At 35.8% G+C, this 18,426-nt stretch overlaps 1 protein-coding gene and 1 long non-coding RNA gene across 2 annotated transcripts in view; both read right to left on the bottom strand.

The window, feature by feature from the left end:
• The window catches only part of LOC115221041, a 248,440-nt gene that overhangs the window by 93,473 nt on the left and 136,541 nt on the right, over positions 1 to 18,426 (bottom strand). The window lies entirely within an intron of this gene.
• The window catches only part of LOC118766707, a 7,441-nt gene continuing 1,404 nt past the window's right edge, over positions 12,390 to 18,426 (bottom strand). The window contains exons 2-3 of the long non-coding RNA XR_005002615.1: positions 13,774 to 13,799; positions 12,390 to 12,524 (exon numbers count right to left, since the gene is read on the bottom strand). This is a non-coding gene — a long non-coding RNA (uncharacterized LOC118766707). The remainder of the gene's footprint in view (positions 12,525 to 13,773; positions 13,800 to 18,426) is intronic.

The raw sequence follows: 18,426 nt of genomic DNA, 5'->3' as shown, positions 1-18,426 counted from the left end.
GCAAAAATTTAGATATGTCCTTAATGAGGCCTTTGTTGAGAAAGAAGAAGCGGCAAAGACATGACACAGAGAACAACTGGAAGTTCCTACGGAAGAGCAACAGACCAAGTTTTTGGTTGGTGACAAAGCCTCATCCAGACCAATGATGATAGATATATGTGGTGTAGAATAGTGACATTGCCATGGCCATAAAACAGAAGAGATGGGTCTAGAGAGAGTGGAAAAGAAAGGGTGGCAAAGAATCATATCAGAAAGCTAAACATCAGGTATCTAGCAAGGGTAGAAGTAGAAAAGACTAGAGACTGTAAATGTTCTGGATTGCTAGACAATGAGCCAGAAAGAATCGAGACAATGTGGGAGAGACGTGTGTATGGATGGATAATGTGAACAAGAAGGATACATGGAAAAGTTACTATGCAAGAGTTGTGAATGCGGAGAATGAATAGGATAAAGGAATCTCCCACACATGAACCCAACAGAAGGGCCAGCTATCCTTGTCAACAGCAGTATGGTACAGAAAGCAATTAAAGGCATGTAAACTGGTCCATCCGGAATTACTGACTAGATACTCAAATTATCCGGTAAGGTAGGATATGGACTTGTCACCCACATATTTAGTCAGGTCATTCAGGAGGGTGTAATGCTCAGTGACTGGCATAGCAGCTTTATTGTTAGCTGCTACAAGGGTAAGGGTTATGCTTTAGATAGAAGCAATTATAGAGGCATCACACTCCTAGACCAGGCGAGGAAAATTACGAAGAGAATTATAGCCCTATTAATTAGGAGCTGAATTAGCCTAGACTAAATGCTGTTTGGTTTCTTCCGGGGAAGAAGCACTACCGATGTTATTTTCTTAGTCAGGAAAACTCCAAGAGAAGTACTTAGCTAAGAATAAACTAATACATTTGGCATTGGTTGATTTAGACAGAGTCTTCGATAGAATACTCTGCTGTGTAATATGGTGGGTTCTGAGGAATTGAGTGATAGATGAGTGGCTTGGGAACGCTGCACAGGCTAAGTACAGAGATGCTATTAGTAAGGTGAGAGTTAACCACGAGTATAGTGAAGAATTGATGTAAAGGTTGGTGTTCATCAAGGCACATTCCTCAGTCTCCTCCTTTGCATCATTGTCCTCCATGCCATAACAAAGGAATTCAAAACCGACCACCCCTGGGAGTTGCTATATGTTGGTGATCTTGCCTTTATAGCAGATTCCATATCAGAGCTGGAAGAGAAATTACAAGTGTGGTAGCAAAACCTGAAAACTAAAGGATTTACGGTAATCTTAGCAAAGACTAAGATCTTAGTAAGCGAGAAAACAGTCAGGACGCTACACACTTCAGGTAGGTGGCCCTGCTCGATTTGTAGGAAAAGTGTAGGCAAGAACTTCATATGCTGCACTCAGTGTAAGCAATGGACCACACATGAGGTGCAGTAGATTAATAGGAAGTTTATTGGAGGCAGACGTGTTTGTATATAGAAGATGTACAGGATCCATAAAAATTACTGAGACTCAGGAAATTGATTCTTCCAAATGCTGTGGAGGCCTGTTAGAAGTAGTAATTTCTGATGCCTATCAGATCAAATTAGTTGTGAGGGGATGCACAAAGTGTGTGATGGTTAGAATATGAATAGGATGGAGGACATTCAGTGAGATTTTACCTCAGTTGGCTAGGAAAGGTTTCTCTCTCCGAGTAAAAGGTAGACTGTATGATGCGTGTACATGGAGAGTAAATACATGGTAGTGAGATGTGGGTCTTAAATGCAAAGGACATGTGAAGGTTTGAGAGGAATGAGGCAAGTATGCCCCACTGGATGTAAAATATAAGTGTACATGTTCATCAGTCCTAGTGTTTTGAGAGAGAAGTTAGGCATAAGAAGAATTAGATGGATTACACAAGACAAAGAGTGTGCTGGTTTGGTCATATGATGCAAATGGATACTGACAGCTCCATAAAGAAGTGTCGATCTCTTATAATTGATGGAACACGTGGAAGTGGGAGGACCAGGTACACATGGGATGAAGTACTGAAGAATGACCTCAGGAGGTTTAAATTTTCAGACGAGATAACAAAGGACCTAGATGCCTGGCACCTTATTGTACTTAGGAAGACCCCCCTCCCCCCTCATCAGAAGTGATGAAGTCGCTTCCCCCGAAAGAGACGAGTGTTCTACAAGAGTCCTGTGCTGGTGCCAGGTAAACATGCTTGTGCAGTTCCACGTAAAAGCACCCATCACACTCTGTAAAGTGGTTGGTGTTAGGAAGGACATCCAGCTGTAGAAAACATGCCAAATCAGACTGGAATCTGATGCAACTCTCCAGCTTGCCAGCACTGATAAAACCGTTCAACTCACGCCATCATGGACAATGGACATTAAATGATGATGGTGACAATGATGTATATATATATATATATATATATATATATATATATATATATATATATATATATATATATATGCATATGTGTGTGTGTGTAAAGATTTTTTACGAACATAATGTGACAATCCTGATTTGGACGAATGTTACTGTTATTTAGCCACAGGAAACATGGTCTCCAGCTGGCTAATGACGCACTATTCCCTTTCAAACAAGGGAGCTTAGTGTCCTCACTCAGCTCAGAGCAATATCTATGTATCAATGCTTTCAGGTTTATTTCCCTTCATCAACATAGAATAACTGTTTGGCTAGAGATGGCGACACTAGTCACTTGTTTGATAGATATACTTTTCAAAGTGACATAAAATAACTGATCTCAAAAATAGAAATAATAATAATAATATAATAATAATGATAATAATAATAATAATAATAATAATAATAATAATAATAATAATAATAATGATAATAATATATATATATATATATATATATATATATATATATATATATATATTATATATATATATATATATATAAACATATATATTTATGGCTCTACTAATATGTGATATAGTAGCTGCAAATACTAAAAGCAGTATCCAACCATACTAAAAGGAAAACTACTACACTGGCCATAATGTTATAATAAATAGAAGCCTACTGTAAATATATAAAATATATAACACAGGCGCAGGAGTGGCTGTGTGGTAAGTAGCTTGCTAACCAACCACATGGCTCCGGGTTCAGTCCCACTGCGTGGCATCTTGGGCAAGTGTCTTCTGCTATAGCCCCGGCCGACAATGCCTTGTGAGTGGATTTGGTAGACGGAAACTGAAAGAAGCCTGTCGTATATATATATATATATATATATATGTGTGGTGTGTTTGTGTGTTTGTCTCCCTAGCATTGCTTGACAAACCGATGCTGGTGTGTTTACGTCCCCGTCACTTAGCGGTTCGGCAAAAGAGACCAATAGAATAAGTACTGGGCTTACAAAGAATAAGTCCCGGGGTCGATTTGCTCAACTAAAGGCAGTGCTCCAGCATGGCCGCAGTCAAATGACTGAAACAAGTAAAGATAAAGATATATAGATCTACCAATAAGACAGTTCTACTAATTGGAAAAATAATAGATGGCTCTTCTAGTCTGATGAATAATAGTTTTGTGTATCAGAATAAAAAATAATAACTTGTACCAATGTGTGAAAATATATAAAATATTCATAAACAAGATATACAACATTCGTTTTATATAAATTCATTGATGAAATTCTCACAAAGTAGTCATCAGAATTCATGCAAACAGATCAAGCGAAAATAAAATATAGGAATTTAAAAAGACTTACAATTTTTCGCCAAAATATATCAAGTGATCTGCAAAATCAGCAAATGAGAAAATTTCAGATTAGTAAAGTGAATTTATCAAGATGCGTCTTATGTATAATATTTCAGTCTTTATCTTTTAACTGAGCGATGAATAGAAGAAAAATTGTCTTTGTATGAAATGGAATAAAGGAAATGTAAAAGGAACTAAAATTTAAGGAATTATATGGCATTTGAAAAGTTATACCAAGAGAAATTGATTCAGTCAGAGATGAAGGGTGAGAGGTAAGCAAAGAATAAAGGTAAGAATTTAGAAAGAGGTAATTTCTCAAAGAAAGACAAGTAGAAATGTGATGAAAATTCCTAAGAGTGGAAGAAAAGGTGGAGAAAACGCTATGTGACAGAGGCAAGTGACAAAGATAAGGAATCAAACCTTAAAAAACAGATCTATTCACAAACTCCCTCACACATATACATTTACAACTGTACCAATATAAAATAGGTTATTAAATAAATATATCAAATCATATCCATGTATATTTAGTGTTTCTGTAAAATTATGTCCAATGAGGGCTCAGCCATTTAGGATAAGAATCAAACTTGGCAGTTTCATAGATACTTTGCAATTCAACTAGATCCACAGAATCCATATGGCTAATGTTCGTTTCTACTCTAGGTGCAAGGCATGAAATTGCATGCTGCATTTGCTTCATCTTATGCCCAACTTTTCTCTCAATACATTTGCACTTTGTCATATATGCACACTGATATTGCACTTTTCCCCAGTCTACGCATGTTGTCTATATTCATAGCCATTCATAGCCCATGTCTCGCTACCATGGAGTATAGCCATTCGCACACAAGCATCATTTAATCTATTTTAACTCTGAGAAAGAGAGAGTCCTTTTCTTGTCAACAGAAGTAATAGTTCTCTGAACTTCCTCCATCCTATTCTTATTTTGAAAACATATTTTCAGAGCATTGCTAATTTGGTCACCTAGGTAACAGAAAATATCTACAACCACAAGAGAGCCTCCTGCGCATTTGAGAGAGTCCAAGTCCCCTGTGCTTTTAGAGATTATTGTTCCTGCACATGTCATATACGAAGACTTTATTTGTTAATCTACCTCTGATTCCACTACGCCTCTTATGTGTCCCTGGCTTACACTGGATGCAATGAATGGTATTACTTCCCACTCCTTTCCTACAAAGTGACCAATTTAAATGATGGAAATAGAGTCTTATCTGCTTTCTTGTTAACAACAACTTTGCTCTTTACTAGGTTAACTTTAAGGCCTTTGATTCTAGGTTTTTCTTCTGTACCTGAAATTTCTTCTCTAGTTCTACTATTGATTCGGCCAGAAGACCAAGATCATCAGCGTATATTAGTTTTCTTTAGCATCCAGCTTTGATTCCTCAGTTATGGTCTGGAGGACTATAATGAAAAAGTGTGGGCTGAGAACTGAACATTGGTGAACCCCTACTTGTATGCTAAGTTCCTCACTGTATTCATGGCCGACTTCACCTACTGACTGCATCACTTACATGGCTTGTGCATCTTTAACGAGTCACTGATCAATTCCTAACTTCCTTAGACACCAGCAGATAACAGAGTGGGGTATCTGTCGAAAGCTTTCTCCAGGTCAATGAAAGTTAATTTTGGCCAAATACGTTTCCTGCAGCTGTTTCACTTGGAACATGATATCTGCGGCAGGTACAAAACAAAACTGCATCACATCTAGTCTAATTCTACCTAATCAACTGAATTATAACCTTCTCAGTAACTTTCATGACCTGGTCTAGCAGTTTGGTACCTTTGTAGTAGTGTTTCTATATAAGGCATCACCTTTATCCTTGTTACAGCTAACTATAAAACTACTACACCCGTCATTGAGGATGGTGGTTGTTTACTGAATAACTCGATTAACTATACAGGTGGTTAGGCTGTATCCTACATTACCGTACATTTAACTATGACATTCAATTACAAAATGTATGGTACGTAGTATAGCGTCTGGAAATATTGCAATCTCTCTCCTCCCTCTCCAGGCGACAATACAAAATGCTGGTGAGCCAACAATCTATCAAGCTGCCATGTCTATGTAGTGTACAAGAACAACACTTTCAGATACTAATTTCCATATGGAATCAGTTGGGCATGCATTCTCTCCTACAAGTTTCAATCTCTTCCTATTCAACTCAATACACATAGTCAACTTCATATGCACACTAATAAACACTCACATCTTCCCAGGACTTTACAGACAGTGCTGCAAATTAACACAGTTCTACTTAAATTAGTAAGAAACATGGCCCCTAAATAGATTGAAAGTAAAGCAACATCTATCAACCCCACATTTTTTGCCAACAACACTGGAGAGTATAAAATACAGTCACTTATAAAACACGTACACACACACAACCACACACAAAAATATTACGGTTCTTTGAACTGTGACAAAGACAAATTATTGGTTGAATGGATATAATTATTAGATGTCTGATACAGGAAAGATGGTTGCTGAGATGCCAGACTTCAGTATTGTAAACGTCAGACCTCTACACCAATACAACTCCATATTTGTTGGCTCCTTTGACAATAGATGCAGTGTCAAAGTTGTCAATGGTAAGGTGCAATGAGCTCCATCAGAATAATATTGATATATCTCAACTCCTAGTTTCAAAAGCAATCTTAAGAAAAGCTGGTACATATAGTGCAGTGTCAAAGTTGTCAATGGTAAGGTGCAATGAGCTCCATCAGAATAATATTGATATATCTCAACTCCTAGTTTCAAAAGCAATCTTAAGAAAGCTGGTACATACTGATTGATAGATTCAACAATTTTGAATTGACCAAGAGCTCTCTTAGTGCTAATATTTTGCATAATAAAATTGATATTGAATAGACTAGTTTTCCACTTCAGAACCAAAGAATATTTCATCTCATCAACTTCAAAAACCTGCTATTAAGCTCAGGTGAAACCCAAAATATATGTAATTCTCATATATGGGATGTTATAGTTGCTACACACAGATATCCTGAAACATATGAAAAAATATCCACGTGACTGATTAACTAGAAGTATTCAATGAACGTCTAATCCAGAGACATGCAGACTTTTCTCTCTCACTCTCTCTCTCTCTCTCTCTCATTCTCATGAATCTCAGAAAGCTGGTGAATTCACGTACATTCAATGAAAGAAAATTACCTTAATTAAATATAAAACAGAGCACACTACACAGATAACAAAGTGTAAATTTGTATTATTTCTTAATGTTAGTCAGAAGAATTACAGATAGAGATTTTCAACAGTTTAAGCTAAGTAACTCTTATCTTGTAACGAAGCACGGATGATATGTAATTAAAAAGTAGCAAATGTGTTCTTGTTCTAATCTGATACATACATACATACATACATACATACATACATACATACATACATACATACATATATATACATATATATATATATATACACGTGCTCTTCAAAGGTATCGACCCCTCCTTAACCTGTCTCCTCCATCTGTGGCGATGACAAGCATTGCTCACCCAGTCGGTCTCCTGCATATCACAAGCCTTAATGAGGACTTGACAGTCCTTAAATCGCAGCCTTGGTTTCTGGTCAGGGTCTCTTTCCACTAACAAGTTCTCCATATAACCTCTCTTTAGAAAGGGTACGTATTCTTCATGAAGAATTTAAACACGCTGCTCAAAAGCGTATTGCTAGCGTAGTGAATGGGGAAAGGTTGGTTTGCAATGTTTGCAGTCGTATATACTTACAAGAGCAAGGCTCTTGTGCCACCAACGAACTGTAAATGCAAAATAAAAGTTTGTCCTAGAGCGCACAATGTTCCTGAAGGTCAACAATGATCTTCCTTGGTCACGAACAGATGGCAATCATTTATAAATATATATATATATATATTATATATTTATCTGGTTTGTAATACCTTTCGGAAAACAAATTAATCGAACGCTCCCTTAAGCAGTTCCGTGAAGCCTTGCTAGGAACTTTCCCCAGAAATTCTAGATATCATTCTATTATCAATTCCCACAAGGTCAGAATAGCTTTCTCTAACACTAGGAATCTTTCACAAATTATATCTTCTCACAATAACAAGCTGTTAAACAAGATTCTTCACCCGGGAGTTCCAACACTAATCTTGCCAATTCCAACCCATATACAATCATAATAATAGGAATAGTATTAATAGTAGCAGCGCGAAAGTGTTAACAATGATAATATTAATAATAGTATTAGTCGTGTTAATAACAAGGTAGTGTTGATGGTAACAACAATAACGGTATATTGTCGGTGGTATTACTGGTTGTAATGCCATTAATAATACTACTAATAATAGAAATAGTGTAGTTGTTAGCGCTAATAATAATGGTAACAACAATCATAACAATAAAAACTTCGTCTCGATCTCGGAGGACAACACCAACAGAAATTAAATTTTTGTCTATATTCTAAGATTAAGAATTCTATGTACCAGTGTAGAATTTCTTCTGGTACCGATGTCTTCTTCTATATAGGAGCGTCCACTTCCCAGTTATCCAAAGAATTTCAAACCACTACTCAACTTCAGGGATAGTAAAAAACGACATAGCACAGGGCTAATAAATTAGTTTGGCGTCTCAAAGACAACAATATAATTTTCAAGTTAGATTGGTTCATACTGTCTGTATCCTTTCCTTTTGATAAGGGCAGGAGATTTTGTAACATTTGTACTCTGAACTCTTCCATATTATTTTCTCTAAGGTTCCCCTAGTAAACACACTCATAGAAAAACTCGGTACAAATGTAAACTTGGCAGAAACACACTTTCTACTCATATAAATGATAACGATAGTCACTGTGGTTTGAACAATTAGCTTACGCGTCCACCCTACTGCTATATAGAAATTCTCTTTCCTAAGCCTCGAACATTCTTTCAATCAATGTACCCTTCCCTCTCCAATTGTTCCCTACGTATTATTCATTTTATACCTTCTCTTCCGACTATCTATCTCTGACGTCTGTCTCGCTCTCTTCACACACACAATCACACACAGAGACACAAATGCAGTTATACACACACACATACACACACACACAAACACACACTCATTAACACAAGCACACACCCACACATTTCCATGCATACAGCAAACATACTGTTCCCTAACTACCACTACTTTATCCCTTCTCTTCCTACTATCTATTTTTGACGTCTATTCTTCTAACGGTTTAAAAAAAAAAAAACACTCATTATCGCTTTGTTTACCATGTAGGCAATCATCGAAATTTTTGTTTGTCTTGTTGCCGAGAGAGGCTCCCTCTTCTTTCCTGATGAGAAATTGCATAATGCACCCTTTATTCCTTCGGAATGAAATATGCTGTCTTCGAAACATGTGTCGAGAGTAAAGGAATTTTGTTAACAACTTCGTTCGACTCCATTCTTTCATTTATTCATATACAACACACAAATTTCTACACATGAATCCGGAGTTTCTACCCTTGACAGGTCGCTTCAACCGTGTTTTCTGACGGAAATTTGCTACCAGGTTTCGGTTTAACGAATTTTCCATGCTGACGATAAACATAGGATAATTCATTCCCCTACTACAAATATATATATATATATATATAATATATATATATATATATATATACTAGCTTATCGCCCGGCGTTGCTCGGGTTTGTAAGGGAAATAACTATATAAGCTTTTTAGTGAGTTATAGCAAAAAAATAGCAAAAAAATGCATTAAAAATGGAATAAAAATGATGGTAATTTTGGTGTCTTCAAGCCATGAAGTCGTTGTTCTAAAAGAACGCTGGTCGTCCTTGGACAATGCTTTACGACGTTGATTTCCTTAAACTCTCCCTTCCCCACAGCTTCACGAGGGAGGGAAGAAGGGGGAGAAGCAACACAGGTGCAGGTGTGACCATGGACCCACTCCGCCGCCGCCATCGACACACGAAAAAATATCGTTAAAATGGAAAAAAAATGATATAATTATTTTTAAAATCGTAGACTCATCGTAGACGCGCGCTAATACCCAGACGGGCTCGATATGAATCACGACTATAAGATACCCGAATTTGGTTAAACTGCACCGCAAAATGTGGGAGTAGTTAGGAATCTAAATCGTAGGAGACAGACACTCACACAACTACAGTTTTATATATATAGACTAGCAGTTTCGCCCGGCGTTGCTCGGGTTTGTAAGGGAAATAACTATATAAGCATTTTTAGAGAGTTACTTCCTTTATAGATGCCAATTCGGGCTTTCTTAGCCATTTCTGTTTTGTTGTCTTCAGCCATGAAGTCGTTGTTCTAAAAGAACGCTGGTCTCCTTGACAACGCATTACGACGTTGATTTCCTTAAAATCCCTTCCCCACAACTTCACGAGGGAGGGAAGAAGGGGGAGAAGCAAACACAGGTGCAGGTTTTGAGCGTGGACGCCAACTCCGCCGCCATCGACACACGAAAAATTATGCATTAAAATGGAATAAAAAATGATGTTAAATTATTTTTAAAATCGTAGACTCATCGTAGACGCGCGCTAATAGCCAGACGGGCTCGATATTAATCACGACTATAAGATACCCGAATTTGGTTAAACTGCACCGCAAAATGTGGGAGGAGTTAGGAATCTAAATCGTAGGAGACAGACACTCACACAACTACAGTTTTATATATATAGATATATACATACACTCATATGTTTAGAGAAAAGGGGACAGTAGGAATTTTGGATAATCCTTTATTAGTGCTTTTGTTCGTTTTTCTAGCTCATCAAAACAACATCAAAATAAAAATGGTAAAAACTGAAGATTTTGCTGTTCATTTATATGAATTAGATTTTTGTTTTGCTTTGTTTAGAAAAGGAGAATACTGTGTTTGTTTTTTGGGGAAAAGCAAAGAGGTGGAGAAATAGATAGAGAGAGTGGTTTCAGGAAACTCAAGAAAGAGAAGAAAGAATAATAACATAGGAGGGGGAAAGGATACACAGATACATACATACATAGATAGAAGTTAAAGTAGATAGATATATAGATAGATGGAGGTTTCTTTTTAATTTAATGTGGTCAATTCCTCGAAATTACATTACAAAGCTCTTTTCTTTTTGTTTCTCCTTTCTTTCTTCTTTCCATTGTATACCTATCAACATATTTATTAATAAACACATTTTCTCACAAGGACTGGTGACCTTTCAAAGATGTCAATTTTAGGAAGTAGGATTACTTCATAGGAAGTCCTATGAAAATGTATATTCCTTTACACTGTATAGTCAAGTCCCATATTCTGAGTAATTCTATGTTTTGCATGAACAATCATTAAATATTATTACAATACTCATAAATTAGGAAAATTAAGTCAGAATATAAAAAAGTAATTTGGTACTGTTTATAATTCAATCTATTCTCTATATACATTTAATTAAACCTCATAAACGAGGTATATTGTATATTTAGCTGTATATATATATATATATATTTTTTTAGTATCTTTCATCCATTTGTAGGATTAATTTTTCTTTTTCTTGCTTGCTTGGACAAGAGAATTCAAAAGAGATCTTTTTCACGGATTACTTTGCCAGGTAGCTACATTAGGTAACTTTGCTAATCAGTCGTAAAATGGTTCTAGTATTCTTTCTCGGGTATATGTAAGTTCTATAAGAACAACAGTTGTTAAAATCCCAGTATTAAATACATATATATATATATATCAGACGTTAAATGATGATGATGATGTTGATGATGATACATATGAATAAATATATACCTGGAGTTTAACTCAGGTATAAATCAAATATTTTTACTTTCGACACATGTTTCGAAAATTCCACTGATATTATTCAAAAGAATAAATGGTATAAACAATGCAATCTTCTCTTCAGGAAGTGAAAAAACGAAACTCGTCAATAAGACATTTTAGCAAAAAATGATGGATTTGTATAGTGATTAACTGAACGCTATTAATATTGTTTAAAAAACGTTATATAATATAACGTCAGAAGTAGCTTACAGAAAGAGTAGGGATATTAATAGTGAATGTTAAATACAAAGGAAATTAATGTTTAAATTATATATAATGATAGAGATTACTTATATGCACTAAAGGTGTGTTTTTGCCAATGTTTACATATAATGTTTACAGCTGGTTAGTGAGGCAATCTGCACCCAATATATATTTCAAGCAGGCAAGCAAACCCTTATTATCTTGTAGCAGATGACATGACCACTTGACCCTCCAATTTCAAGCTACTTGAGCTCCGTGGTGGAATGAACTACTGCTATCTCTAGCAGACGGGTCCTCTACTGAGGATGAAAATAAATAGCTTGAAACCATTGATACATAGACACATCCATACATACATAATACATACAGAATGTTGATCATGATGAGATGATGATGATGATGATGATGATGATATCATGACAAGACTTTTCAAAAAACAGTTTTATATTTCATTAATATGGTGAACACAAAACGCACATATAAGTAGAAGTGGTGTTGCTTTTATATAGTATAATAAACAGAAAAGTCATTTTAACTATTTTAAAGAAATACTGAGCTCTTTTTATTTACATGTAGCACAGCACTATGTGTACATTTATGAAAATTAGATTTTGTATAAATTTATTAAAAGTTGGTATATTTTCATAACAGAAATGTAGTCACCCTTGCATTATCCTGCCATAATGAAACAGTGAAATACACCAAGTATCATCGAGATAATACATATAATAGTTTAACACTGCTATATTGTAGATAAAATTCACTCTCAGCCATCAATGTTCACGTTTTATGTTAATTCAATATCTGAAGAATTAGAATAATAGAAAAAAAAAACAGTGTCAGGTTAGTATGTGCACTGTTAAAGAAAGCAGATCTCCTTTCTTGGATTGTTGAATTTTCGTTTTGTTCTATTGCTAGAAAACAACAACTGTTTGATATGTTTGTATTTCATCATCCCAAATATCATCAATTTTGATTGATGCTTTTCCTCAGCTTTTAGGAATGCTAGAGTTTTTCTCAAAACATTAAAAAAAATTCTTATTTGGCTATCTATCATTAGTGTTATCTTAAGCCCATTAATTAAACTGTTTAAATTAAACAGTGCTCTTTCCATACTGAAGAACTGCAAAATGTTTTCCTCTTGTCAATAAAAACCAAATTCTGTTTCTCAAAGCTAGGAGGATATTTTGATTCAAGCTGGAGCTTAATCATTTTGCTGATGTCACTGAAGATCTAACTTACACACTAAGTCATTTAATTCAGTCTAGATCAGCAGGTTGTGCATAAGTTTTGTTCACAGGACTTCCAGATCATTAAAACTTATTAGATATAACAACATACAATCAGGTCAGAGAGGCTCAGCTTTAAATGTCAAGAACAAGAGTAATTCATTTTCGATTTGTATCCAGCATAAAAAATACAAAAATAGGAATTGTCAAAAATGATTTGTTAGTTCTCAGCAGACCACTTGTCCAATAAAACTCATTCTCTTTCTTTTATTTTTGGTCCATTGCTTCAGATTTATATTACAAGTTCAGTAAATGAAATGATTCAGAGTTTGTTTTGATCACTTAATTTCACTCCAAAATACATGAAATACGGTCTTCTAATAAAGTCTTTAACAAATTTCAGTTGTTTCATTGTTTCAAATTATCTACGAATGTAATAGTGAATATCTGTGCTGCATACTCTCTGCATCTCAGGGAGTTTATCTGGAGAATATTTTCTTGGACTATATTGTATTAGTTGCTTTATTGTAATGATGGTATCTCATTATTATTAGCCTTTTACCTTACATTTTCCTTTTCCAATTCTTTCAACATCATGTAGTGATTAGGCATTTATGGTATTTATAATTTGTACGAAATTAACTTTAAGTTATTAATGCTCTAATTGTCTTGAGGTTGTTTATTATTGTTTAAATTGTCCAAATATATAAGAATAAAAATTGATATTTAAATTCTTTAAGAATCAGATATTCAAAGGTTTAGTTGTTTAGTGGGGTTTCGAAATATGATGAATAAAAATTATCTGGAAATGTCTGTCTACTTACTCATTATTCTTCTTTCTTCTTCCACACTAGAAAATAAAACAGAATCATGCTAACTACTGAAAAAATAGCTATTAAAACAAGGGTTTAATAGAATATAAATTTGAAGGGGTGAATATAGAACAGTAGCAAGCAAGAGAGAAAGAAGAATAACCACATCTAATAATCCCAACACGCACAAATAATGTACTGAAGGAACGAATTCATTTTGATTTCTTTCCTTTTTAGTTTGAAATGTTCAAATTGTGTGTGTGTGTGTGTGCACACGTACATGCCTATTTTTCAAAATCAGGTGGCTTGACATGAGTAAATTTAATTTAAAAGCAAAAAGAGTAAAATACTCTGAGAACCTTATCACAAATAAAAGGAGGGAGGAAAATCTTTCTATCTATAAATCAATGAAACAATATTAATAAAGACCAAACTACAAAATAGCAACAGAAACAAGAATAGAAACATGTGGCAGGCCCAACAGTCATTTATGTTTAAATCTGTCAGAACGATAAGATATACGTTGTTTGGGAAAAAAAGCAGCTCTTCAAAATAAAAACAAAATGATTTATTTGTGCAATCAAGAGAAATTTATTCAATAACAAACCCAGAATGTATAGCAAACTACATGGGACAATTAAAGAAAGATCCTTAAGATATTGTGTAACCCTGCATACATCGCAAATTCTCAAATACTGGAGTACAAAAAAATAGAGCTCATAGAAAAGATAGACACAAGTACGAGTAAGAAAGGACCACATTTTATGAGCTTCTCTTTTATCAGTTTGTCAGTGGTATATCAAAGCAGTAACACATTAGGAAATAAATGATATTCTTAACAAAATACCGACAACTGCACAACCACTGTAGTAACATCCCGGTCATTAGTGTTAATCGGATTCAAGCAAAGATTATATGAGAAAAGCTGATGTGGGAGTGAAATACCAAAGTCTCATATAACTTCTTAAGTATTCTTAAATATCTGATAGACTTTGCCTCGATATCCTGAATACGGTCTTGTGAACTTGGTCAAATTGCAGTGGATCATGCAGGTCATATTTAGAGAGGGTCTTCATTAGGGTAGTATGTGACCATGATATGAATTGTTCACAGATTCAGATTGCTGGCTTCCCCGAACACAAATTCAAGAACTTTACAGTTCTCAGCACGGAATGATGTCAGGGATTGTGTTAGAATGCTGGTCAAACAGGAATTAACAGTAGCTATCATCCATGACATGTGGGTTCCTCTAAAAAGGAATGCCAGAGTGACATCTGTTAGTTTAGACAAACTAATTAGTAACTTAGATTTTTGTACCTTGACAATTTCTTCACTTCTTTTTGGACAATAGTTTGACCAACAGGTCTTCACAAGCAGAGTTTAGTTTCCAATGAAGGAAAGGTTATGCATAGTGGCCGTTACACCCCGCATAGGCCATGAGGTTTGGTCTACTTGGCTTGGCTTGCCGGGTATTCTCAAAGCACAGCATATTTCCAAAATCTCGGTCGCTAGTCATTGCCTCGGTGAGGCTAATGTTCGAAGGTCGTGCTTCACCACTTCATCCCAGGTCTTCCTGGGTCTACCTTTTCCACTGGTTCCCTAAACTGCTTGGGTGTGGCACTTTTTCACACAGCTATCCTCATCCATTCTTGCCACATGACCATACCAGCACGGTCATCTCTCTTGCACACCACATCTGATGCTTCTTTTATTATTATTAGTGCCTTTGCACAGCTTCTAACGCTGGAGATGTACAACAGTGTCAGCTGTTCACTACCAGTGAACTAAGGTAACACATCTTATTTTTCAAGCACCTTCCGGAGTATTCGAGTAGTTCCAAGCCGTGCTGTTTTCTGCAAGTGCTCCACCCTTATTGCAGTCCCTATTTGTTGAGCAGCATTTTCATCTACTGGGTTGCTTAGGTAGTAACACACCATGAACACAGCATTAATTTGCTTGCTCCATCTATGCCGTGTGAGGTGGCCCCTTTCCAGAATCTCTAAGCCCACCGGGTGTACTACTGTCACTGTCAGTGGCTTCAGTTTCATTACCATCATTATTCACGATATTTTGTTTATTCATTGTCACTCATATGAGGTAGTGATTATCAGGTTGCGCAATTACCAGTGTTTTTATTGTGACACCATCACTAGATGTATCATTAATCAGGACATGGAGAGACTCGGGGAGACTCTACTCACTCCTTTCATTATCATTATTACTGATATCACTAGTATTATTGTTTGGGCCTTAGATTCCTGTGCTATCAGATTATTATTATTATTATTATTTGTTTATCACAGGTTTTGTTGGACCTCCTCATTGACAAAATTTGACTATTTTTGAGAAAGTTGGCACCAGCCGAGCAAGAGTGGCTTTGTGGTAAGAAGCTTGCTTCCCAACCACACGTTTCCAGGTTCAGTCTCACTGCATTACACTTTGGGCAACTATCTTCTACTATAGCCTCAACCGACTGAAGTCTTGTGGGTAGATTTGATAGACGGAAACTGAAAGAAGCCCGTCCTTTATGTGTGTGTGTGTGTTTGTCCTTCCCCCATCGCTTGACAACTGATGTTGGTATGTTTATGTCCCGTAACTTAGCGGTTCAGCAAAAGAGACCGATCAATAAGTACTAGGCTTACAAAGAATAAGTTCCTGGGGTTGATTTGTTCGACTAAAGACGGTGTTTCAGCATGGCTGAAGTCAAATGACTGAAACAAGTAAAAGAATAAAAAGGTGAAACCTATTCTGAAGAAATGGTGAACATGCTGTCAAAGATTTTCCATGAAAAATGCTCTTTATTTAATACACGCTGGCAATGCATGAATATTACAAAAAGGAGGACAAAGATTTTATTACATATGCTGGAATCGTTAATAGGAAATGGAAGTGATTCAAAATTAAAAAATTAATACCACTTCTCATACCAAAATTGAATTATGTTTGAATGCTTAATTTTCTTATAAGGTTTTACAGCAAAGAAAGATGCGGAAATTCATAGCCGAATTCTGACTAAATTAGAGCAGAATCAGAAGCTAACTCTACAAGAAATATCCGAGGAATGCCTGAGAATAATAAGTCTAAGGCACGATACAGAACAAATTAGTATAAGAAATTGCTCTCATTTACAGTCGTTGCAAACAAAAGTAAGTAATGTAAAGGAGAAAATTTACAGTCAGTGTGGCTTAAAGTAAGAAATGAAAAGTAGAAAATTAACCCATGTTTTGGATGTGGAGAATTACACAACAGATTCGACTGGCAAAAATGCTTCAAATGCGGTAAGATAGGTAAAAAAAAATCACACTCTAAAACAAAACTTAGAAGATAGTTCAACAAAAAAAATCATGTAAATTGTTTATCAGTGACAGGAAATACAAACGATACTCAAAAGAAATTTGGGGATGTAAAAATTAATAACACAAATGTAAAATTACAGTAAGATGCAGGTAGTGACATTACTTTAGTTAATGAAACCACATGGAAAACTATTGGGAAACCTACGTTACAAGAAACCTCGAAAATTGCACGTGGAGTCTCAGGAATTAAATTAAATTTTAAAGGTGAAACTATCTGTAGCATTAAATTTCGCAGTACGATTATAAAAGCGAAAGCTTATGTATTAAAATCATACGAGCAACCTTTTTATAACTGACTGGATAGAATTGTTCAACTTATCGGATTTACCCATAAATAATTATCATAAATATGTAATGCAGTTGTGCACCAGTTCTAATTCAGAATCAGAAATATTGTTAAAAGAAGTGAAAAGGTTGTTCACTGATAATTTTTCGGATGAGTTGGGTTGGTGCAATAAATTTTAAGCCAAATTTCAGGTAAGGGGAAATTCATTACCAGTTTTCAAACCCAAACGCAATATATCGTGTGCTGCCCTGGAACAATTAGAAAGACTGGACAAAATGGGAATGATTGAACATATCGTCTATTCTCAAATATGTATGTAACAAGAATAATAATAAAGTTCATTGTATGTGCAATTTATCGACGTGACTAATAAATTTTAAGACAGTATAACTGCCCATAACATAGCCCAGATGAAATATTCTCGAAATTAAAATGGTGATAAATTGTTCTCAAAATGAGATATTTCTGATGTTTAATTATAAGTGGAAGACGAATAGGCAGGCCATGCCATGACAGTGTTGAAATGTGATTGAACGGAAGACCAGTTAAGCTGCTCGTGATCCAGTTTGTGGTCTAGAACTCCATGTGGTCAAGAACTGATGGGGTGTTGATGAGCAGGGGGCCATTTCATCAAGAAATGGGCAGAGATGGAGTTGTCTATGAAGGGTCAGGTGGAGATGGCGACTACATACTTCACTTCCGTCATCTATCTACAGTCTGACAGTCGTCTCTTGCATCACTTTGTGTCTGATCACATTGGATGCGCTGGCTCTCCTAATTCTGTGCAAGGGCATGTGTTCCTCTTGTCCGACGTCCATCTTCAGTCAACAGTCATTGAGTGGAGGAGTGGGTATTCCATGACTAATGATGCACAGACATGCACTGAGGCTGCATAGGTTCAGCACTTTCTTAACGGTCAGTGGGCGTGGTCACCATTTTTCGGGTTCAAGGACTTTCCACAGTTTGTCTCATTGACAGAGCTGCACTCCTAGTTCATGCAAAGGCCAAGAAAAGGACGATTGG

This window comes from Octopus sinensis, linkage group LG17, assembly GCF_006345805.1.
Source record: "Octopus sinensis linkage group LG17, ASM634580v1, whole genome shotgun sequence".
NCBI classification, from domain to species: Eukaryota; Metazoa; Mollusca; class Cephalopoda; order Octopoda; family Octopodidae; genus Octopus; species Octopus sinensis.
This window is presented reverse-complemented; position numbering and strand designations above follow the sequence as displayed.